Source organism: Leucoraja erinacea, chromosome 3 (genome assembly GCF_028641065.1).
Source record: "Leucoraja erinacea ecotype New England chromosome 3, Leri_hhj_1, whole genome shotgun sequence".
NCBI classification, from domain to species: Eukaryota; Metazoa; Chordata; class Chondrichthyes; order Rajiformes; family Rajidae; genus Leucoraja; species Leucoraja erinaceus.
Genome location: NC_073379.1, coordinates 32,500,592 through 32,525,120, shown reverse-complemented (window position 1 = coordinate 32,525,120; position 24,529 = coordinate 32,500,592).

Genomic DNA, 24,529 nt, shown 5'->3' with positions numbered 1-24,529 from the left:
TCCTAAGCCTCTTAAAAGCACCGACTAGATTTCAGATCTTTGAGCACCACATTTCAAAGGATTTACTGGAACAGTGGCAATAAGAAAGCCCCAAAATAAGTCTGTGGAGACTGAAAAAGCTTGTTGCTCTCCTTAGAGAATGTCAATAGGATTTCAATGGGATGTTGACAATTAAGTATGAATTTCACAGAGGAAATGATGGGAGAAATTACATTTTGACCACTAAATGTCCACTGGTGTGCATTCAGCTTAGTTTAGTTTAGAGTTGCAGTATGGAAACAGGCCCTTTGGCCCACTGAGTCCGCGCGGACCAGCGATCTGCATACACTAGTACTATCCTACTAGGGTCAATTTATAATTTTACCGAAGCCAACTAACCTACAAACCTGTACATCTTGGTGTTCTTTTTAAAGACAATGAAGCTGCATTGTATTAGGTAGGAAGATTGAGGATATATGTGCTTGCTATCATGGGTGTGTGCGTGCGGGTGTGTGTGCTTTCATGTATGTGTGTCTGTGTGTGTGTGCGAGCAGTTGGTTTTCATTGTGACTGTTGTGCTTCTAAGCACATCGTCTTAGTGGCTGGTATAAACAGATCCAATCTATTTACCGATCAAGCCCTTGAAGCTTAAAAGTAGAGCCTTAATAAACCAAACTCACAGCACAATCACACATTCTAGATCACACAAGATCACAGAATTCTTGCAGTTAATCCAAACATGTTTCATGTTTAACCGTCAAACACTCTTATTCAGTCTTTAATGACAGTTCCTTGAATACAGTCAGGGGCTATTTTTGTTTAAACTATTTTAGGGATTATGCAGCTTGAATGCAGTTAGAACAATCAATGTGAATCTCTATTTACAACTAGCACCAACATGGTTGACAATGGCAGACACATAGTTATGATTATCAATGGACTTCCAAATAATGGGTATATATATTAAAAAGATACACATTTTGGAAAAGGGCAGTTGGCTTAAATTTCCCTTTTCCAAAATGCTCAGTAAAAAGTTATTTTTGTACATATTCGCTATTTGAAAGTCCCTTTATTTTTATTATCTCGGCAGGTAAATTCCCTTACTACAAAAAATGCAGTAGAGATGATTCAGTTTAAATAGTCCGACTTATTTAAACATAAGCACGGATAGCCTTTAAAACTAAAAAGGATAATAAAATCTCTGCAGATAATCACCATAAGCTGTTCCTCATAAAGTTAATATTGGTCTGAAGTATTTATTTCCAATGGAAGTCTCACATATTGGGGCACCGGATCACGGTATTTCCCAATGTATTTTGCCTTGATGTGTCGCTTTCCCGAAATATTTTCGCACACGGTGTAGACAGTGGATCAAAAAATCAAGACTCAGGGCCTTGGTATTTAACTCTCAACAACAGGAGTACATAAGGGAGAAATAAGTGACTTATGCATGAGCGAACGTGTCCTCGCGGGGATGGGGTTATATTTTATACATCCCCTCCAGTTTCTTTAATGTATTAACAGTCTTTTTGCCTGCAGTCAAACACAAATCGAAGCACCCATGCACCGATACATTCAGGCGACAGGTGCCCCGACCTCTGCCCTCAACCTGCCATGGCGCTAGTGGGACGGGGTTACACAAGGCACAGAGCGCACCTGCCCCCGCCAAATGGCGGGTTCTTCATCCAGTGGCATGTACGTAGGAATGTTACAAAATTTTGAAATTTTAAAACTCAAGCTTGTAATTTATCCCATCAGATAAAGCATAAAAATAAATTTAATTTGATACCTAATTCACTTTCATATCTTCAGTATTTTAAAAGTTATGGTCATTTTCATACTCGGAACATTAACATCTTGCTTTTCCATCGACTTAAGACAAAAGCTGTGATCGAGGACAGTCAAAATCCCATAACTTTCTTAAAAATTAAGAGAACTGAATGAAATTTTCAGTTATTATCGACTGAAACTTTCTGAAACAAATATGAAACATTTTACTTGGATGACCTGAAATTAAAGCATATAATTAGTGAAGGGCCTGTCCCACTTAGGAGACCTCCACAGCAACCTCTGGTGACCTTGCCCGCAACCCATGGTCGATGCAATTTCGCCACGATGTCACAGGAGGTTTTGGTCACTGTCCCTTATGGTCGAAAGTGGTTTCCGCATGGTCGAGGCTTCATCTAGGTTGCTGCTTTTTTTTCATCATGATTAAAACCGGCCTCAACTAAAAATAGGTCGCCGTCTGAAAAATTGATAACATTTTAGTTGCAGGTCTAGATGTAGCTGGCGGTGATGCTAACCGTAGGTAGTCAAAGGAGGTCAAAGGGCAGTGGAGTGGTGTCGTTAATTACTTACAGGCAGGCAAATGCAGCCGTAGGCAATCTCCTTCGCTGACCGGCCATTTTGATTGTCTCATTGGAGTTTCACGACCTAGAAGAACCACCGGTAGGTAAAATGCCCACTAACTTTATTATACTTCTTAAAATTGTCTCCACTCCTTCTCCCTTCCTTCTCTCCCCTTCTATTCCCCATCTCTGCCCTTTTACCCCCCTTCTCCCCCTCCCTTCTGTCTCCATTCTCTCTCCCCCTCTCTCCCTCTCTCCCCTTCTCTCCCCTTCTCTCTCCTTCTCTCTCCTTCCCCTTCTCTCTCCCCCCCCCCCCCCCCCGCCGCGCTCTCTAAAGGACGTACCGTACTCTGTGGCAGCCGTCTACCTTAATCGTCATTGCGCAGACAGGGCTACTCTGCTCTCCATGGCCCCCACCTTTGCGATGTGTTTGTGTGTGTGTGTGCGGTCTGTAGGTACAGCTCGTGGTTTCAACGCGGCCGGTCGTTCCAGCTCGAGTCTTTCCATGCGAGTGCCCTCGAGCTTAAAGGTCGAAGGCACTCTTCTGGACTCGCGGATTAGGCTGCCCAAGTGGGACAGGCCCTTTTGTTACCTAATTATAGCTAATTACAAAATTGAACAATGTGACGGAAATAGTAATAAACACCCAGAATGCCTTGAAAATTCAAAAATGTGATATTTTCAAGATCAGAACTTTAATATTATTGTATTGTATGCTGTAAGTCCATAACAGATAGATAAAGAAATTACAATTTCTAGCAAAAGACCAAGTCTTTATGGAGAAGATTAGTTGCTAGCTGGTACATTAACATATCACAATCAGTAGTATCATCATACTCCTCAGATTGTAACCAATAAGCAACTCTGTACACCTTGTTTTTCCTCAACTTTTCAATTTTGGCATTGTAGACTACAAGGTTTTGGTCTTCAAACCACGCATGCCATGCCATTCTGCCCACTACTTTCCCATTAAATATGTCCTGCAGATCATCACATTTGGAGTAGTCCAAATTCAGATAATCTCTGCGAATGCTATCTCAATCAGTTTCTTTTGCTGGGCATTTGGATTGACAATTTTGCATTTCTTCTTTGGAGATATCTGTTTAAAATGTAAAGAAAAAAAAAAAACACTGAACAACATTAACAGAAACAAGTTATTATTTGCAGTTTTAGAGAAAAAGGTAAAAATATCATTTAAACGCTAAAACAAATAGTAAATACACAACAAAAAATTCATGTTCGTCAGTTTCATCAAATCAATCGAATCAATCTAATTTCATCTAAATTCAATTACTAGATCTAAACATCCATCCGCCTCTTAAGAAAAGGTGATGACCTCTAAGTATCCAAATAACAAATAACAAACTGATCCCATTCACACATGAATTCACAATATAACATGATTTTTATGTCTCACTGTCATGAATTTGTATGCCAAATGGAAGGGATTTAATTCCCATAAATTAATCCAGAAACATCTACTCTCAAGATAATCAAAATCATTATTTTTTGTACAATAAAATTGTACTCAGGATATTTAGTACGAAAATATTGATCATGTGTAGACAATAACACAAATATAAAGATGAGTTAGATGTTCTTACGACATGATTGTGCAAAAAAATAATGAATTTGATTATCTTGAGAGTGGATGTTTCTGGAATGTGTCGATTGGAAAGCTGTCGTTGCCATAAATTTAAGCCCATATCATCAGGCAAAACATATGGGGGCCTAAATAACATTTTTGCATAATAAGATTAGAATAAAGCCACACCAAAAAGCAGAATAATATGTTAAATAAACGACATACCTTTTGTTTTGTCCTGATATTGCGACCCGTGATGTTGAAGGTGTCAAAGGTGTTTTTAGTCGTGTTTAACTTCAATGGAGCGATTAAATCATCCAGTAATATTTTTTTTAAACCCGCAAACGGAAGCCCGAACGATTTTTCTTCGTCAGCTAGCATCCCAAGGAAATCCCTCTACGATAACCAATGCAAACCTCCATTTTAATCCCGTCCCCCCACAAAGCCTCCGGAATCGAACGCACCGGCAGTGCCACATTTGCAACACCGCTGATGGTAGGTTTTGTAACATCGTCAATGTATGAAGGTAACCCCTCAAACTTGCACATCCTACATTCTCCCCACTTTTATGTCAGAAAACCTTGCAATGGCGCTGGTTTTCCATAACCAGCGTGAGAATAACACGGCAGATGCCTGTCCTATAAGGGAAGCTGTGGTTTAAAGGGGGGAAACAATATCAATGCTCTCTGAAAGCAAACATGTTTGCTTGAGCAGCTGAACAGCACCTCATATTTCGCTTGGGCAGCTTACACCCAGCGGTATGAACATTGCCTTCTCTAACTTCAGGTAACCCTTGCTTTCCCTCTCTCTCCATCCCTCCCCCTTCCCAATTCTCCAACCAGTCTGACTGTCTCCAACTACATTTTATCTCTATTTGGTTTGTTGTTACCTTCTCCCAGCTTACTGTCAGCTTGCAGTTGAGAGAATTTATAACACATCAATTGGGAACTTGCTGATGGAATCAAGAATATAATTTTCAATGCAGCATTACACAACAACTTTCTTCTATGAACCCTGCAAATGATGCTTGCTATCTCTGCATGACTTTCCCAGGGAGCATTTATGTGTCCCTTGACCATTTTTTAAGGTAATAAAATGCCCTGGCACAATTTCTAGACTGGGTATTCCCATGACTTAATTTCACCAGCAGGAATAAGAAAACAAAATAATATTAATCACAATAGTGGCAAGTAAATGCAAGACCAGGTCCTTAAAAGAGGCAGCAGAAGGAGAAGACAAAAGTGCTCTATGGGATCACCTCTTGCACACTCAGAGTCCCTCTGGATGTTATAAGATCAGTTGTGGCACAGGCGTTGGCATGATTGAGAGAAATGGACTAAACTGACCTGTTCTAAACAAGCTAACACCTGGCTGTAAACATATGAACAGGGGCAGGAGTTGGCCAATATTCTCCTTCGCCCTGCCTTGTAGTTCAATGAGATTGTGTCTATTCCAATCATGAACTCTCTACCCAGGCCCTTTAAATTCTATATAGTTCAAAATCTAGCAAAATCTTTGGATGCAATCAATGACTACCCCTCCAGAATTATCTGTGGTGTAAAATTCACGGCTCTCTGAGAGAAGGAATCATCATCTCTGTCCGAAATGGATGAACACTTAATCTGAGTCTCTGCCACTAAGTTTCAGATACCATCACTAAAGGAGACATGGTCTCAGCATCCATCCTGTCACCCAGATCCGCATCCTAAATGTTCAATATGATCACCCCACAGCTCAGACTACAGAGTGCTGGAATCACTCAGTGGTCAGGCAGCATCTCCAGAGGACATGGACAGGTGACATTTTGTGTTAGACCCTTCTCTCTGAACTCAGATTTACTCAAGAAAAATAAGTCTGATGGAATAGAATATGTATGCCTGCAGAAAGCAGGCTTGTTGCCTACCCATGTTCTGAGAGTGAATACCTTGAACCGACAACAATCCCATAATTGATTAGTGGAAACTCCCCTGTTAGTAGAGGACATACACTTCTACACAGAATGTCTTTGCAGAAAAATTTCCTGAAAATATATTCTGAGTTGCATGCAAACCTACCATAGCACAGCTCAATAAAAATGGAAACAATTTTAGTAGTTCTTTCACTTTGTCATGCTTCTTGTGAAGAAAATTAAACATAAGCTGTTCACAAGTTAACAATTGCAGCTGCTGTGTTTAAAAATGGAACAAGTAAAGCTAATGGCAATTCTTTGAATGCAAGTGTATGGGGTAGAAGAAATGTGCTACTTTCTGCAGGAATTACTGGAAGAAATGAGGAAATCAATTAACAGTTCAACAAGAATCCTTTATCACAGCCCAGCCTACACTACACACAGCTGCTTCTTACCCGCTGTCAAGGTGTGGCCTCATCTATCGTAGTATTGTCCAACAACCTGCTACTTAGTGCAAGCTTTCTCTTCACACATTATTGAATCTTGTTGACATTGCTAATAAACCTTTTGGGTATAACTTCAGTAAATATAAAGACTGCATATCTGCTTTCCATGTGGGTAGGGATGCCTGACAATCATGTACTCAGCTATGCTCAGGGTATGTAACCAATCCCATTAATCAGCCAGACTGTGTTATAAATTGATTATCTCAGAAAGAAGGCCATATGGGAACGATTGACTGAGATGCAACCGAATAGAAATTCATCCAAGTTAAACGCATTAATTCCTCAAAATTCAATTAGATAACATTCATCGCCATCTGTTTCAACGGGCTAATCACACATAGAATGCAAAATTTGCCTTTTTTGAAATGTGCGTCCCCATTAATAGCTGTAGCCCCAAACACTGAAGAATAGGTCTGGGCATTTGCTGCCCGATTCGCAACACACGTCACGTCATGGTATATCTCCCACATGTGATAAGATCATCAATGGATGCTTGAGTTGCATGGGTGTGTGCCTGCTCTTTAATAGCGCAGCCTTGCCTCACTTTTGCCAAACTGTGAAAGCTAACCCCATTGATCAGATCAAAACAAATTGGTGCTCAGTACACAATGCATTCAACGTATAAAAGGATGAGTTTTAATATTTAGGCTTTAAAGGTGTGATTTCTTGTGGGCTTTGAAATGGGCTGGATGAATGAATATTGGTATTTGGAACAATGGATATTTTGCAATTTATTTTATTGATTTATGATGCTAAAAGCAAATTACTGTGGAAGTCAGCGGCATGTAGAACTGCAGACGCTGAAATTTTAAGCAAAACACAAAGTTTTGGAGTAACTCAGTGGGTCAGACAACATCTCTGGTGGGAATGGATAAGCGATACTTCAATAGTTTATATGTTTCTGAGTCCGGAATCAATGGTTGTCAGGTCTTTTCAATATCTGAAGAATTAAGAGAGTCGAGGGTCAAGAATGTTTAATTTTCATATGAACTGACAACAGAACAATTAAATTCTTAATTCTTAATTAATTCTAAACCCAGATTTTAAACCTTTATTCACCTTGATCATGTAATAACCTACATTCCACATATGCACTAACCTCAATTTAAATAGCAATCACATTCCAAGCCTTCACTTGACTGAGCTGCCATTCAGATTGTCCACCTGTGGACAGTTACAGGGAACTACAACTTTACAGCTGATCTATGTAAACTCAGAATGTTAGGCCCTTACATCTGCGATTAATCACAGAGTCTCACTGCTGTGCAGGATGTAAAACAATATTTGTTTTCCTTATTGCCATATTCAAGCCATACTCAGAACAACGAGGAAATACACCATAGTGTAACACTACTACAATGACTGTATTCCAAATGTGTATGTGACCCAGCATACTTATCCCAGGAGGCGTTAAACTTGGAGCAACTTCTATAAGATATCAGATACATAAACACACAGAATTAAGATTTCATTTTATGTTTTATTTTTCCATAAGTTTTCCGTAAGTGTTTCTGAAATGAATAACTTATCCTTTCAGTTCATGCTTTAGGATTGAATGGGTCGTGTAACAATTTGGCTGTAGTGTTGTTTGGCTTTTGTTGTGTTGTAGGATGTGTTCTTCAAGCCTGTTGACATATTTTCATCACTACACTGAAGACTGTCTTGCATTAGGAACTGCTACAAAAGAGCAGAACAACACTTAAGGTTTTTTTAGAAAATATATAATTGTTGGGGGTTCCAAGTAACAACTACCAGGCTGTTACTGAATCACCTCAGATAACATATGCGGACAGTGAAAGATCAGATCCCTTTGTTGACAGTTTGTAGAGAGATCTGGGTTTGATTGTTCAGATCTTTATTCAGTGAAAACAGGATAATTGCATGTGTTTTACTCTGGGCTCATTACTCAAATAAATCTGATATATCAAAGCTTTGACTCTGTACAACAAAGAGAAACGTCCTGAAATGTCACCTATCCATTCCCTCCATCGATGCTGCTTGACCCTCCAGTTACACCAGCATTTGTGTTTTACTTAATGAAAGCTTTGCTTCCTTGATGGTTTCCTTAAGGCAACCTTTTGACTGCATTAACTAAAGTTTCTCTTTGGTAGCTTTCAATTACCACTGCACAATAATCTTCACTTAACTGGCAAAGGTCAGCAATAAAAAAATATACTGTATATTAATTTGTGCATTCCAATTGGGCACACACTGGACATCCATTCTTTGGTGGAATACTTGGTTTTTCTATTTTGGTGTTTTCTATATTTCTGTGTGGAAGATGATGCCAAATTAGACTAATCTCATGTGTCTGTTGGATTGCATCACAAATCACAAATTGGTTTGGGAACAGCTCTACTCAAGACCACGTGAAAATGCAGGGAGTTGTGGATGTAACGCAGTTCATCGTGCAGACCAGACTCACCATTTGTGACTCCATCCGCACTACAGCCTTAGAGAAGAAGCCAACAAAATCAAAGCCTTTTCCCTTTCTGGTCATTCCTTTTTCTCCCCACTACTGTCATGCAAAAGAAACAGAAGGTTGAAAGTGTGCATTACCAGGCTGAGGAATAGCTTCCTCTCCTCTGTTACTAAGCTTCTAAATGCTCATTCATATAGACCAATTCTCCTTTACCCCCTTGCAGACATTGGACTTTTCTCTGGAACTGATGCTGAAACTATATTCTGCACTCTGCATCTTTTGCTTCACTATTATTCTGCACCCTGTATTTTTCCCTTCTACCTATTGTACTTGGGTTTGGCTTGATTGTATTTATTAATACTATTAACTGTTTTTGAAAATAGCAGGTGAAACAAATCTTTTCTCTGTTCCTCTGTACTTGAGCCAATAATAAAACTAAATGTGAAACTGCATGTGAACCGTATTCTCCCCATTCCCTGCATATCTATGCACCTATCTAAAAGCCTCTTAAATGCCACTATCATATCTGCCTCCATAATTACACTTGGTTGCATGTTCCAGGCATCCACTATTCTCTGTCTAATAATGTATGCAAATTAAATTTGGCAGATGATTTTGTCACAAGAGTATCAAGAGTATCAAGAGTATCAAGAGTATATTTAATTGTCATTTGGACCCCTGGAGGTCCAAATGAAATGCCGTTTCTGCAGCCATACATTACACACAAATAGACCCCAGACACAACATAATTACATTTTACATAAACATCCATCACATAGCTGTGATGGAAGGCCAAATAAACTTATCTCTCCACTGCACTCTCTCCCCCCCGATGTCAGAGTCAAAGTCAAAGCCCCCGGCTGGCGATGGCGATTGTCCCGCGGCCATTAAAGCCACGCCGGGTGGTGCGAGGTCGCACACCGGGTCTTGATGTTGGAGCCCCCGGTGTGCGCTCGCAAAGTCTCGCATTCCAGCCGCGCGGGGCAGTGGTGTTAGGCCCCGCTCCAGGAGCTCTTCGACCCCGCAACACGGGCGGGAGAAGTCGCCGTTGCAGGAGCCCCGAAAAGCGGTCCCCCTCCAGGGAGCCGCGGCTCCCGGTGCCGCCATCCGCAGACCCGCAGCAGCAGCCTCCGACTCAGCAGCAGCAGCAGCAGCGGCAGCGGCAACGCTCCTCCACCGCTCCACCCGCTCCGGTCTCGGCCAGCTCCGCGACGGTGAGGTGAGTCGGCACCTGAGTCCCCGGCTTCTTCCTGTTTGAGGCCGCTCCTCGTTGCGGCCCCAACGACAGCTGAGACCCGACGAGAAAAGGTCGGGTCTCCAGTGCAGGGAGAGATTCAAAAGTTTCCCCCCCACTCCCACCCCACCCCCCCACCCCCACACACACCCCAACATAAAATAACAAAAACTACATAAAAACACAGACAAAAAATAATAAAAACGCGGACAGGCTGCAGAGGCCGCTGCTGACCAGAGTCGCGCCGCCTACCGGAGAATACAAGAAGGGGAGAATAAGAAAGGCTTGCCAGCCAAATGACAGAGAGCAATTAGCCACAAACAACAATTATCAGGTAATCTGCTCCAGTAATACTTGCCAAAGTCCAGTAATATTTGCCATCTAGAACTCTTTTTGAAATGTGCATCAGTGTCTCTAGGCCTTGTTTTAAGAGTGGCGGCTCCAGTAATGTGCAAGAGCCTACATGCATTTCCTCATGATTCTTTCTTGGGATTTGAACCCATACGTCTAGGTGCAAAGGCAATGGTTCCAACTACTGAGCTAAGACAGAGAATTGAGACCAGACCTGATCTCCAGAAGTCTGGCCTGCCCATATGGGCTTTATTCATCACTGGTGGAGCATCTATGTGGCATGCTATGGGTCCAGGACCCAACACTGATCACTGTTCTGCTTTTTAACTAGATGCCAGCATCACTCTGCCTTTTTCAATTCACCCTGTCACTTTGACAATTATACATTAAAATATCTGGTAAACTCAGTTATATAAGATTTGGTATAATGAGAAATATTAACTTCCAATCACATTCCACAGTTTTTAGATCATGTATTATTTTCTTAAATTTACCTTAAATAAAGAAGATAATCAAACTTTTCTGTCCTGTCATGTTTGATGACACAATGTCTAAATCCTTGGATACAAAATTAACCACAATTTAACAATTTTCATTACAATGTTCCAAGAAACACATATAGTCATAATAAAAGTACCCTCCAGACAGAAAGCATCTGATGCCACATAACTCACTGTCCAATATTCCATGTTTTCCTGCACTATGCAAGCAATGAGCTCTAGCACATTATGACCAAATATATGGGGACAACCTGAGGTTGTAACAGCCTTAGATTTCCTTGTGTGTGCAGATGAGTTTTTCAGGATCTCAAGGAAAGAGAATAAACCTTGCTCATAGTTAATGGTTCAATGGTACTTTATGTCACATGTACCTTGGTACAGTCCCAAACCCCTGTCTCACGGTGCGAGTTGACCCACGAGGTACGCCGAGTTAAAACTCGTGGTAATAACGTCTGATTAACGTAGCTGTAATGTCGGAACTCGTGGACGCAGCTTAGAGACTCGTGGCGCTAACGGCAGGTACCATTGAAACTTGTTAACTCTTGGAAAAATTCAAACATGTTTAAAGTTTTCCATGAGTAAAATGTACAGCTGAAGTTAAAAATTGGAACATTTAAACTCGTTTTAAGAACGTAGTGGCCCGTGCGTCTACTGTGGGAACTCTTTAGGGATTTAAGCAAAAATCACGTCGTGGATGAGTTTGTGTTTTCCATACTTTGTAACCACACTGGAATACAAGCAGAATCCATACTGTGAAGATTTCTATAGATCAGGAATCTGAAAACATGGACCATGGACCCCCCCCACCCCCCCCCCCCCCCCCCCCCCCCCCCCCCCCCCCCCCCCCCCCCACGTTATATTCTTGTGGGTAGAGCAAATGACTTTGTAAAATTAAATTGAACTACTTCAGCATTGATTTTTTAAATAAGATTATCGAGGTGTGATAGGAGAATTGACAAATTTTATTTTCCGTCACTGTGCAAAATATTGTGATTTGAACACTGACACCACACAAACAGAAACAGCCATTTTCCTCACATAATATAGAAAACTAACGTGTTTTAAACTGCTGATAATGTTGTTCCAGGCAATTTTCTGCTGGGTAGAGATACTACTCGCTATATTTCTAGTTGTATAGTTGGCTAGTAATTCTAGTTCGAGTGTTTTATTGTCATACGTCCCAGACAGAAATGTATTCTTAGACCCTTCTTCAGACATATTGTGATACTTGTACTAAACTGTTCATCAGTACATGTGACAAATAAAGTGCCATTGAACCATTGAACTAATGAGCTCCTGCTCCCCAGATATGGAATCTTACAGTGAAGTGCCATCACTACTATCCACCACACAAATCACTTTAGCGATCCAGACAGCCATCTACATCCCACCTCAGGCAGATGTCAAACTTGTACTTGAGGCACCGCACACACTCACTAATAGCCTTGGGACAGATTATCCCGAGGCCTTGTTCATAATTGCCAGTGATTTTAATCAGGCCCACCTCAAGAGCATGCTACTAAATCACTAGAAAATATTCCCTCCTGTCCAACTCGAGTACCAACCACCCTCAACCACTGCTATACAACCATCAAAGACTCTTACCACTGCGTCCCCCAACTGCACTTTGGTGAATATGACCATGTGGCTGTGATTCTAATCCTTACTTCCTCGCAAAAACTGAAGTAGAAGTATCCGGTACAGAAAGTTGTGCGGTGCTGGTCTGAGAAAACGGATGAGACTCTTCAGGACTGTTTGGAGTCAGCTTTGTTCAAAATCTAGGAGTCTGCGGCTCAGTTGGATGGATATGCCTCTGCTGTCACAGATTTCATAAACAAGTGATGGAGGATTATGTACCAAAGAAGACAATACGTATGTTTCCCAACCAGAAACCATGGATGAACCGTGCAGTCCATTCCCATGGGAAGTCCAAGTCTGCAGCATTCAAGTCAAATGACCGTGGGTGGCACAAGAAATCTATCCACGTTTGCATAGACTTTAAGGATGCCAAGAGGGAATTCTGGATCAAGCTGGAATCCCGAGGCAAGGACACGGATGCCATAGATTGTGACCAGGTTTGCATGCTAAATGGGCTACAAACCAAAGTCGAGCAGTATCACTGGTAAACAACAGGTTTCACCACAAGGAGATCATTGCATTCGCTTCTATGTTCGCTTTGAACAGAAGGTCGTTGGAGAACGTCACCCACCCCAGTCTCGGGTGTGCCTTTACTGTGGCAAACATAAAAATCAGCCTTCCTGAGAGTGAATCCGTGGAAAGCAACTGGCCTAGATGGAATCCCCAGCTGTATCCTCGGGTCCTATGTGGACCAGAGGCATTCACGGACATCATTAACATCTCACTACCCCATTTTAAAGTTCCCACCTGCTTTAAGAAACCCACTATCATCGCAGAGCCAAAGAAAATTAAAGTAGCATGCCTTGATGACTACTGCCCAGTGGCTGTGATATCCACCATTATGAAGTGCTCCAAGAGATTGATGATGCATATTAACTCCAGCCTCCCAGTCAGCCTTGATCCATTGCAGTTTGCCTACTGTCATAACATGTCCACAGCAGATACCATCTCCTTGACCCTAAATACATCTTTGGAACGCCTAGACAACAAGCACACCTGTGCCAGACTACTATTTTTCAAAAACTTACCTCGACGGAGATGCAATTATTTTCCGTATCGTATCCCCGTCCCCACTGCGGCCTAACATCGTGGAGTTGCACGGCCTTTCCTGGAGACCAACCCGGCTCTTCAATTGCGGGCGCGCCACGGCCTTATCATCGTGGAGCTTGGGATCCCTTTGCCGGGGATTGACGGTGGAGAGCTCCAACCGTGGGCCTGTGGACTTTAACATCGTGGAGCCCGCATTCCCTGGTTAGAGACAGATTCGCGAGCTCCAAGCAGCAGAGTTTCAACTGCCCCGACAAGGGAGTTTCGATCACCCCGACGAGAGGGCTTTGGATGGCCGACTGCGGGAGCTTTGATGGCCCCAACTGTGGATGGTTTGGCAGCCCGACCACAGGAGAATAGAGGGAGAAGATTGAACTTTATTACCTTCCATCACAGTGAGGAATGTGGGGGGCCGCTGTGGTGGATGTTTATGTTAACTTTTCTTTTATGTGGCTGTGTGTCTTGTTGCTTTTCACTTAGTATGGCTCAATGGTAACTCAAATTTCCCTGTACCTTAATTGGTACATGTGACAATAAACTTAACTTGAAACCTTCACCGTTAACATTTATCAACCAGAGCTCTGCTTTCAGTGCCATGATTCCATCAAATTTACAATCTCCAACTCCTGGAATGCACCTCTGCCACTGGTTCGTCAACTTTCTGACTCACAGACCATAATCAATGAGGATAGGTCTCAACACCTCCTCAACAATAATTCTCAACACCAGTGTCCCATTGGATGCATTCTCAATCCCCTACGCATTCACGGCTGTGTGGCCAAACTCAGCTCAAACCCCATCTACAGGTTTGAAGATGACACAACTATGATGGAGTAGATCATAAATGATGACAAGATGGACTACAGGAAGGAGACAGAGAACTTAATAACATGATGTCAGGACAATAACCTCTCTCGCAATGTCAGCAACACAAAGGAGCTAGTTCTCAACTTCAGGAAGCGTGGTGGAGTACATTCCCCAATCAACATCAATAGTGTCAAAATAGAAATAGTTGAGTCTTTCAATTAGGGTCCAAATCAAGCATTTTAAATTTAGTTCAACTCTGCAACATGTTTCTTTCAATTGGATTAATGCTCGTTGATTAATTGAGCCTAGCAATTTAAACACATTGACAGGAACAAAGGAAGGTGTATCCATTGTGTAAAATTGAATGTGAAACTACCCTTTCAAGCTGGACTTACATCTTATCATCTCACCATCTCCGCGAGCTTTGTACACCCACACTGGAATGAAGTTTAAGCTTTTCCTTCATTTGAATTTTATTATAATGTTCACATGCCTCATCCGATAACCACTGACTGTGAACGAGGGACTTCAACTCTATCATTTTTAATTATTTTCCGCTTCTGTTGATAGAGCAAGGTGATTTGCATGCACAGACAGAGCACTATGATTAATTGAAGTATATGATTTGTCTTCCATGTGCATGCATGTGTGTGTGAGTGTGTGTGAGTGTATGTCTAGGTGTGTGTGTCTACTTTTGTGTGTACATGTGTGCACGCATGCATGCATACATGTACACATTTTATGTGTGCAGATATGTGTGTGTGTATAAATGTGGTGTGTGTGTGTGTTTATCAGCATCCAGCTGGAGAGAATGCTGGAATTTATTATACAAACCACAATTTGTTCTGATTCCTATCTGAATCTTCTCCTGAGCTTTGGCTTTTATAATGCACAAAATGTATTTGAATCTGGCAGGATGACTTATCAACTAATTCCCTATATCTAACCCTTCCGTGATCTTTAATCTTAGTAGTGGAATCCTGCATTACAGGGATTCCAGTTATTAAATCTGCCAAATATAGAAACAGCTACCAGTCATGCATGCTGCCAATGAGCATAAAGAAAAGCTCAAATATCTTCAGAGACATAGCATGGTCTATCATTGTAGCTATGGGGTTTAAGTATTGATTACATTCTGTATTTTTTTTTGAAATTCTGGCAGTTTTAAGCAATTCCAAGTCTATGACAATTCTTACAAAATTCCACACTGCAATGTTCAAAATTGTCTTCATCTAATTTATTTTATATTTTTCACATATACAGTGGTATGACCACATTCAACAAAAGAGAGTTTAACCATTTTCCCTTGACATTCAATGCTATTACCATCTCCAAATCCCCATGATCAATATCCTGGTGAGCGATGACTTACCAGAAACCCAACAAGGTCAGAATCTGGTTAAGCCTGGTAAATTATTCACCTCCTTATTTACAACCCAGTGCCTTTTCATCATCTGCAAGCACAAATCAGAAGCTTGATGAAGTACACTCCTTTTCCCTAGTTGAGTACAATAACAGCACCTGTGAAGAAGCTTCACATGTTCCAGGAACAAGCAGCTTTCTAGACCAGTGGTCTAACACCACAATAAACATTCATTCCATCCACCACTGATGCACAGTGCCTGTATGGGGTGACATCCCATACATACATCACACAATGCACAGTACTCACCAAGGCTGCTTTGGTAGCCTCACTCAAACCCATGATTTAAACCATCAAATAGGACTAGTGCAGTGAATGCATGAGAACACCACCACCTGTTTTTTTCCCCTCCAAATTTAACAGCATCCTGATTTTGAAATATATTGTCCGTTCTTTGTTTATTACTGGGTTTAATTCCTGGAACTCGCTCCCTGACATCATGGTAGGAAAAACATCCCTGAGAAGGGTCTGAAACAGTTCAAGAAGGCAGCTCACCAACACCCTTTGAAGGGCAATTAGGGCAGGGCAATAATTGCCAGCCTTTGCTACCAAAATCAGATCCCAAAATTGCATAAAAAAAGACAGGTTTAACATTTTTGGTTAAACGTCTTTAATCAGAACTATAAAAAAGTACAGATGAAACAAGTTGTAATCTGCAGGCAGAATGCGGGGAGAAGCCAAGAGAACAAAACAAGCCCGGAAATATGCGGGAGAACTGGAGAGGTTCAAAAACACAGGTAGTTGTGATACTGGCTGAGGGCGGAAGGTAAAGGTGTGTCTGGAAGAGGTGAAAATAAAATGACGTAAATAAAAACTGAAATATCAAAAGAAGATCGAGAAAACAAAAATAATGCTGAAAATGTGTGTTTAATTTGGAATTTGTTTCTAATTTTAGTTTAGAGATACATCGCGGAAACAGGCACCTTCGGCCCACCGAGTCAGCACCGACCAACAATCTCCACACATTAAACAGTCCTACACACCTATACCAAGCTAATTAACCTACATACCTGTACGTCTTTGGAGCGTGCGAGGAAACCGAATATCTCAGAGGAAACTTACTCGATCACAGGGAGAATGTACAAATTCCGTACAGACAGCACTCGTAGTCAAGATCAAACCCAGGTGTCTGGCACTGCAAGCGCTGAGGCAGCAACTCTACTGCTACGGCCGCCCTATGTTTTGGATGGCAGAAATATTTAATATTTTGAAAGCTTTGGCAGCCAATTAAGTGAAGGGTTGTGACTTCCTGCTTACAAAAAAATAACTTTTCAGTAGTTTTAATGTCAGAGCAAACATGCATACACAGATGAGCACAAGACCATCTCAATCCAACAAGATCCTGCTGTGAGATATGAGTAAGGCAAATACGGAAAATTTAATCTTATTCTGGATATCAATAGCAAGCATTGTAGCTCATTGTCGATCACAAAATCAGGGGAAATAAATGTAACACTTTTTAGAATTCTCCTCCCAAAATCGATTCACAAAATGGGGCAATGAATCAAAAAAGTCTTAATGCGCAGAATTTAGCAGGAAAATATATTTGATCAAATAAAAACCGAGATAATGGGAGAATTGCCTAAAGGAATTCAGTCAAGGAACTGGATTCCAAGAAAAGTTTGAAAAAAGGAAAAACAGAAGGTTTCAGTGTGAGAATTCCATAGACGTTGAAGGCAGTGCTGCAAATGAACATTGTGATTGGAAACCATATCAGCAGTATTAGATTCCTTTATTGTCATTCAGACCTTATGGTCTGAACGAAATTATGTTGCCTGCAGTCATACACAGAACCAATAAAAACAAAACATACAATAAACACAAATTAAACATCCACCACAGTGAGTTCACCAAGCACATCCTCACTGTAATGGAGGCAAAGTCTTAGTCTCCGTCTCTTCCCTCCTTGTTCTCCCTCTGCGCTGAGGCGATCGATCCAGGACGGAGGTGCCGCCCTCCAGTCCAACGGACCTCCGTGGTGATGTTGCCGCCGCCGAAAGCCGGAACGCCGTCTCCACTCCGAGACGTCCCGCTGCAGCATCAGCTCTGGGCAGCCGCCCCAGCTCCAGGCCTCCGCCCCAGCTCTGGGTCCTGCAGTCTCCGCTCCGGGCCACCGCCCCAGCTCCGGGTTCCGCAGTCTCAGCTCTGGGCCGCCGCCACAGCTCCGGGTCCACAGTCTCAGCTCCGAGCCCCGCTGCATCAGCTCCAGGCTGCCGCCAAAAGCTAGAACGCCGCACCAGCAAGTCGGGCCACCACTGGCTCAGCCCCGAAGACGGCCAGCCTCTCGTTGGTGAGTCCTGGCTGGCTCTGCCTCTGGAGCCTCGGGGTTAGTCGCAGGCTGGAGGCCGCTAGCTCCGCCATTAGGCCTCAGCGCAGATGGAGGCAGAGAAGGAGGATACGACATGAAATAGTCGCATTTCACCTAAGGAAGAGACAGAGAACATGTTTCACCACCCCCCCCACCCCACTAACACAACCCAACAAACTAAAACTTAACCAAAACAAGACAAAAAAAACAACAGAAAAAAGTAAAGACAGACGGACTGCAGGCGAGCTGCAGCTGTTAACAGCGCTACCACTTCCGTATCAAACATCATGTCACCATTTCACCACATGGAGACAGTTAATGGATATTTTTAAGGCAGAGATAGATTCTTGATTAGTACGCATGTCAGGGGTTATGGGGAGAAGGCAGGAGAATGGGGTTAGGAGGGAGAGATAGATCAGCCATGATTGAATGGCAGAGTAGACTTGATGGGCCATATGGCCTAGTTCTGCTCCTATCACTATGACCTTATGACTTATGACCATTACAGATTGAGACAATGGGACAAGGGAGGGTGATTAATTGATAGCAATGATGCAGATCTTGTGATGTAAGAATAAAGAGGAAGGTATCGCACTTCCTATGGTTTAATAGGATTATAGAGTAACTGATTATTCGACTGGTGACAGACAATATAGAGGGAACAGAAACGTTTAAAGAGATGGCTTTCAGTCAGAAAGATGTGAGTGCTTTAAGAAAGGCCAGCAATATTTTAAGGGATTTAGCAAACACTGCTTTGCAGATGATGAATGTTGTTTTTTTTTTCATGTAATTATTAGGAAATATAGAAACAAAATCAGAAATACAGAAAACAAATGATCCGCATACAACAACCACCCTTAAGGGCCTGTCCCACTTTCCCGAGTTATTCACAAATTCTCCTGAGTTATTCACGAATTCTCCCGAGTTTTCAAACTCGCAGAATGTTTGTAATGAGTCTGTAGGAGGCCGCAGGAGTTTGTGGATATATCGTAACGGCTCGTTATGCCAGCCGTAGGTACTCGGGGCTGTTTTTTTTTTCTTGTGGACATTTTTCATCAGGCTGGAAAAAACTTCCTGACTTACCTGATGCCCCAGATTTTCCAAAAGTAATCTTATTCTAGATATCAATAGCAAGCATTGTAGCTCATTGTCGATCACAAAATCAGGGGAAATAAATGTAACACTTTTTAGAATTCTCCTCCCAAAATCGATTCACAAAATGGGGCAATGAATCAAAAAAGTCTTAATGCGCAGAATTTAGCAGGAAAATATATTTGATCAAATAAAAACCGAGATAATGGGAGAATTGCCTAAAGGAGTTCAGTCAAGGAACTGGATACCAAGAAAAGTTTGAAAAAAGGAAAAACAGAAGGTTTCAGTGTAAGAATTCCATAGACGTTGAAGGCAGTGCTGCAAATGGACATTGTGATTGGAAACCATATCAGCAGTATTAGATTCCTTTATTGTCATTCAGACCTTACGGTCTGAACGAAATTATGTTGCCTGCAGTCATACACAGAACCAATAAAAACAAAACATTCAATAAACACAAATTAAACATCCACCACAGTGAGTTCACCAAGCACATCCTCACTGTGATGGAGGCAAAGTCTTAGTCTCCGTCTCTTCCCTCCTTGTTCTCCCTCTGCACTGAGGCGATCGATCCAGGACGGAGATGCCGCCATCCAGTCCAACGGACCTCCGTGGTGATGTCACCGCCGCTGAAAGCCGGAACGCCGTCTCCGCTCCAAGACGGCCCGCTGCAGCATCAGCTCTGGGCAGCCGCCCAACTCCAGGCCGCCGCCACAGCTCCGGGTCCCGCAGTCTCCGCTCCGCACCGCTAATACTGCAGTATTAGATATTTATAAAAAGGTAAGTGTTCATAATATACAGCAGATTAGTGACTTAGGGGAAAAAAAGCCTAATGCTTCAGGATGATGACCTTTCAATAGAATATTTTGTAATAATGTGGAATGGGGATAAATATTGTCCAGGATTTGTTTGTTCTTCTTCAAAGTAGTTGAGTTTGGATATTTTACATTTTCCTAGACACCAAATAGAGTTTTCATTTAACGTAAGCCACCTCCTCTGACAATACAGGGCTCAAGCTGTACTGTCCTGGAGCACAATCTAACCTAAGTGCACTTAATCCTCAAAGGTGCAATTCAAGGTAACCTTCTACCTCAAAGTCATGAGTACTGCCAGTTGACAGTACGATTAAAAGTAAAAAAATGGCCCTGTTTTTTTCTGGCTATTATTGATTTATGAAAGGATGTTTACAATTGTAAAAAAAAAAACAGAAAGAACTATGAAATATCTTGTGAACATTTTGCAATATCAAATTGGTTCCATTTGTATTTTAGATGAATATTAACAAAGTGATCCATCTGAGTCTTTGCAAATTCTAAAAAACCTCCCCTGAAACCTTTGCCTCAATTATGACTTGGCTAATTGGATTGTCTTGAAGCATAGAATCACTTGAAAGGACATGCTGTAATTAAATCTGATTTCTATTCTTAATCAGCCAGAAGACCGAAAATTACAATGTTTAATTTAATATACCTGACTGGACTGCTGAGTAACTATAGACATTTTATATATTATATGTTACCATGATATGATTGTACTGTCTAGTTCACATTCAGGAATCCTTACAGTTGTGTGCAAAGGAAATATATTGCAAACTATATTCTAAAATTAACCTTCAAATTACCACTTAGATACCAACACAGTGGGAGTACCTATCCCATGTGCACTGGACTGATTGAAAAACGATTATCATTGTCTTCTCAAGGGTAATGAAGTGTGGGCAATAAGTGCCTCTTATGCCAATGGTGTCCATGTATTGAGATCAAATTAAGAACACATATCAGCTTGCTACATTCATTTAAATAGGTGCAGAACCGTGGCCCAACAAGTAGTCTAGATGTCTCTCAAATCCACTGTCCTGGGTTTGATACTGATCTCTGGTGCGGTCTGTGCAGAATTTGTACCTTCCCTCTGTAACACATGGATTCCCCCTGTGCACTAATTTCACCCCAACAACCCAAACATATGCTGGCTTGTAGATTAATTGCTCGCTTAAATTACCTCTTGAATAGGTGAGTGAGAGGGAAATCAGGTGGAGCTGGTGTTCAGGTGAAAGGGAATGCTTAAAGAGAAATTGATGTGGCAATGGAATGACTGAGAATGCTCTGAAAGCTGGTGCATATTTATCAACTGAATATCATCCATCAGTGTCATTATGAAATCTGATTGATAAATGTATCAGGTCAGGAACCAACAAGCAAAGGAAGAATAAATAAACATGACAGCTATTGAACCAGAGACCTAAGAGCTGAAGCATAAGTGTCAATTTAAAACTAAGCATTTCAGGATTATTTTAGCTTCTATCCTAAGAAGATCTGGGATTATAAGTGCCAGTCAAAAGCCATTTGGGAAGAATGAATTAATCGGATCAGTCCCGATGGGAATTGTTCTTCCTGTTGAATGCTTCCCTCTGTTTCAGACATGAAGAGAATCATCTTGATCAAGGTTGACAGGCCAGGCAACCCTTATAATTCCCGATCCAGTCTCCCTATCTTGAGAGAGATCACAAGTTTTGATGTATTCTGTAAATGAAGATTAATGACTAACTGATTGAGCAGGAAATACCATAACCAAGGCCAAAGGCCATTTTCTATTAAAATTTCCTATTATAATTCAGATCGTGATTCCACGAGTTTTCAAATACTGCATAGATATGATGAACACCACGCTGTGAATTTTAATATTGACAATGTATAATGTAATGTCTTGGATGGTGTGAATAGCCAGGGGCAATTGCCAAAAATATAAGCACATTCCCTACAGTCGTAACCGAGTGACATTCCACACGTTCATAAGTTCTAGGAGCAGAATTAGGCCATTTGGCCCATCAAGTCTACACCGCCATTCAATCATGGCTGATCTATCTTTCCCTCTCAACCCCACTCTCCTACCTTCTCCCCATAACCCCTGACACCCTTACCAATCAAGAATTTGTCAATCTATGCTTTAAAGTTAAAGGTGCAGCCATGGGGCCTCAGCTATGCTTGCCTTTTTGTCAGTTATGTCAAACAGTTCTTGCTCCAAATGCACATTGACACTATCTTCCAACTCTTTCTCTGCTGCATTGGTGACTGTATCGGGGCTGCCCATTCTTGACCTCTATGTCTCCAACACAGGTTCAGACTATCGACCGATGTCCACTACAAACTTACCAAATCCCACAGTTATCTGGAATACACTTTCTCCCATGCTACGTCTTGCAAAAATGCTACACCCTACTCTCAATTTTTCCATCACTGCCGCATCTTCTCCCAAGATGAGGCTTTCCATTCAAGGATATCTGAGATGTCATCATTCTTTTGGAAGAGTTTCTATGAGAAAATACTTAGGGGTATCTATGAAAAATATTTTCTCCCAGAACCTCTTGCTGGGACTACCAAGGGAAAAGCTTGGTTCCAGATAAAATTCTGGCACTTCACTACATTTCTTGTTCCAACACTCAATTGCAGTTGGAAAAGCCACCGAGATTGTTGGTTCCATGTCAGTGTTTGAATTGACAAATGTGTGGTAGGGATCCATAAAACATGCAGGTATTTCGCACCTATTTATCGACTAATATTATCTCAGAAATTATTCAACAATCAGAGAAAAAGAAAACAAGACTTTCAATATTTTTTTTATCAGGAGAGAAATGGGATAATAATTTGGCTGTGGTTTCTGAGCTGATTGATGTCTAGTACCTTATTGATTCTCGCAAACACCAAAATTGTGCTAATCAATTCAGACAATTTTACTTCGGAGTCACGTGAGTGACTACGTGAAAGAAACCCGCTACGACGCATGCGTGTCATATCGCATACACGCATTGAACGAGTCAGACATGGGAGAGGACGTCTCCCTAGAGGGAAATGCAAAGAAGCAGGTAAGAGACTGCAAAATTTTTCCCACTTACCTTGCAGGTAGGAAAGGCAAGGAGCTGCGGGAAGCTGGAGGGGAGAGAACCGCGGAAACAGCGGACAGCCAGCAGCCAGCAGCAGCCGATGCGCGAATCCTCCGGAGAGGATTCCTAAAAGGCTATTTTTAGCAGCAGAACAGCTGTGCCCGACGTCGCTCCCCGCACCGGCAAGATTGACTGCTGCCGGGCGGGAAGCGAAGCAACACGTCCCGGGGGTTTTTCCAGACTAAGCAGTCTATGTTGGAGCAGTCGCTAGCGGCTCTGTGAGCTGATTGAAGCGGCTGCGGGACCCGGAAGAGAGCAGGACTACTCAGTAGCCGTCGGCTGACATCTGGGACAGCAGCCCAAGGACCTACGCTACGGGGTCCGTGGGGCTGCGGGAGGAAGGACGTTCCTCCCAAACGACAAGCTGAAAACCAGTACAGGTAAGAACAAATTTCTCTTACCTTTGGTTCTTTTTCCAGACGTTGCTGCTGTATTCTGAAGAGCAGCAGGCAGCCAGCTAAGGACGTCAGGGCAGAGCCACAGGTCATTACTGCTGTGTTCTGAACAGCAGGCAGCCAGCTACTGATGTCAGTATAGAGCTGAAGTGCTGCCACACAGAATTGTTCCTGCTAAATGACCAGCAGCAGGCAGCAATGAATGTCGGCACCAGCATCTCCCATAAGGGAGCGAGTGCCAAATTTCACCCTAAATGGGTAGAGGTGCCCGTGAGTACCGGGAACATGGGGAGCGACCAGTGCCCGTAGGCATAGGGACCGGCTGCGGGAAATACCGCGTGCGACTAGTGCCAGAGAGCACCAAGGTCGGCAGGAGCGGTCCCATATATTAAAGCACCCGCGACGACTAGTGCCCGAGAGCATGTAAGTCGGCTGGAGCGGTGGCTGGAGGAAATTTCTCCACAGTGGCAGGCTCCGGGATTGGAGGATAGCCACAGGGGGCAAATAAATATAAGTCCCACAGCAGTTTCCCATAAGGGCTGCATGAAATGTCAGACGCCTCTGAGGAGGGTATGGAAGGTCTGACGGGGTAAAATCTGAGCAGGTGATGGAGCCACTGTCCCCTATTGAAGGGTGGGAAAAAACAACCTGCTGAACATGATGAGCAGTACTGCCAGCAGAAACACACTGAGAATGATCTCGAGAAGGATGGCTGTGAGTATTGAAGGACTGTGAGTCCACCCATCAACTTCAAGCTAATATTTTTGCTGAAGTGTTGGCAAGGCTTCTATACCCCGGAATATTGTGGTGCTCTTAATGTAGCCATTGTTACAGGTGCATTTGCAGACATGTTGGGAAGGCCGTTAGGAGTTGGGATATTAAAATCCGTAATACTCTGAAAGGTCTCATGGCGGGCATAACAGCTTTGGCCCGCATGTTAAAAAAGGTGGACAAAATTAGTGACCACAAGGATGCCATTAGCACTATTTTTTGCAATGTGCAGTTTGAAGGGCCATTCAGCCAGCTCTAGACCCTAGTTCGCTATACTATGTAAGCAAAGGGCTATAGA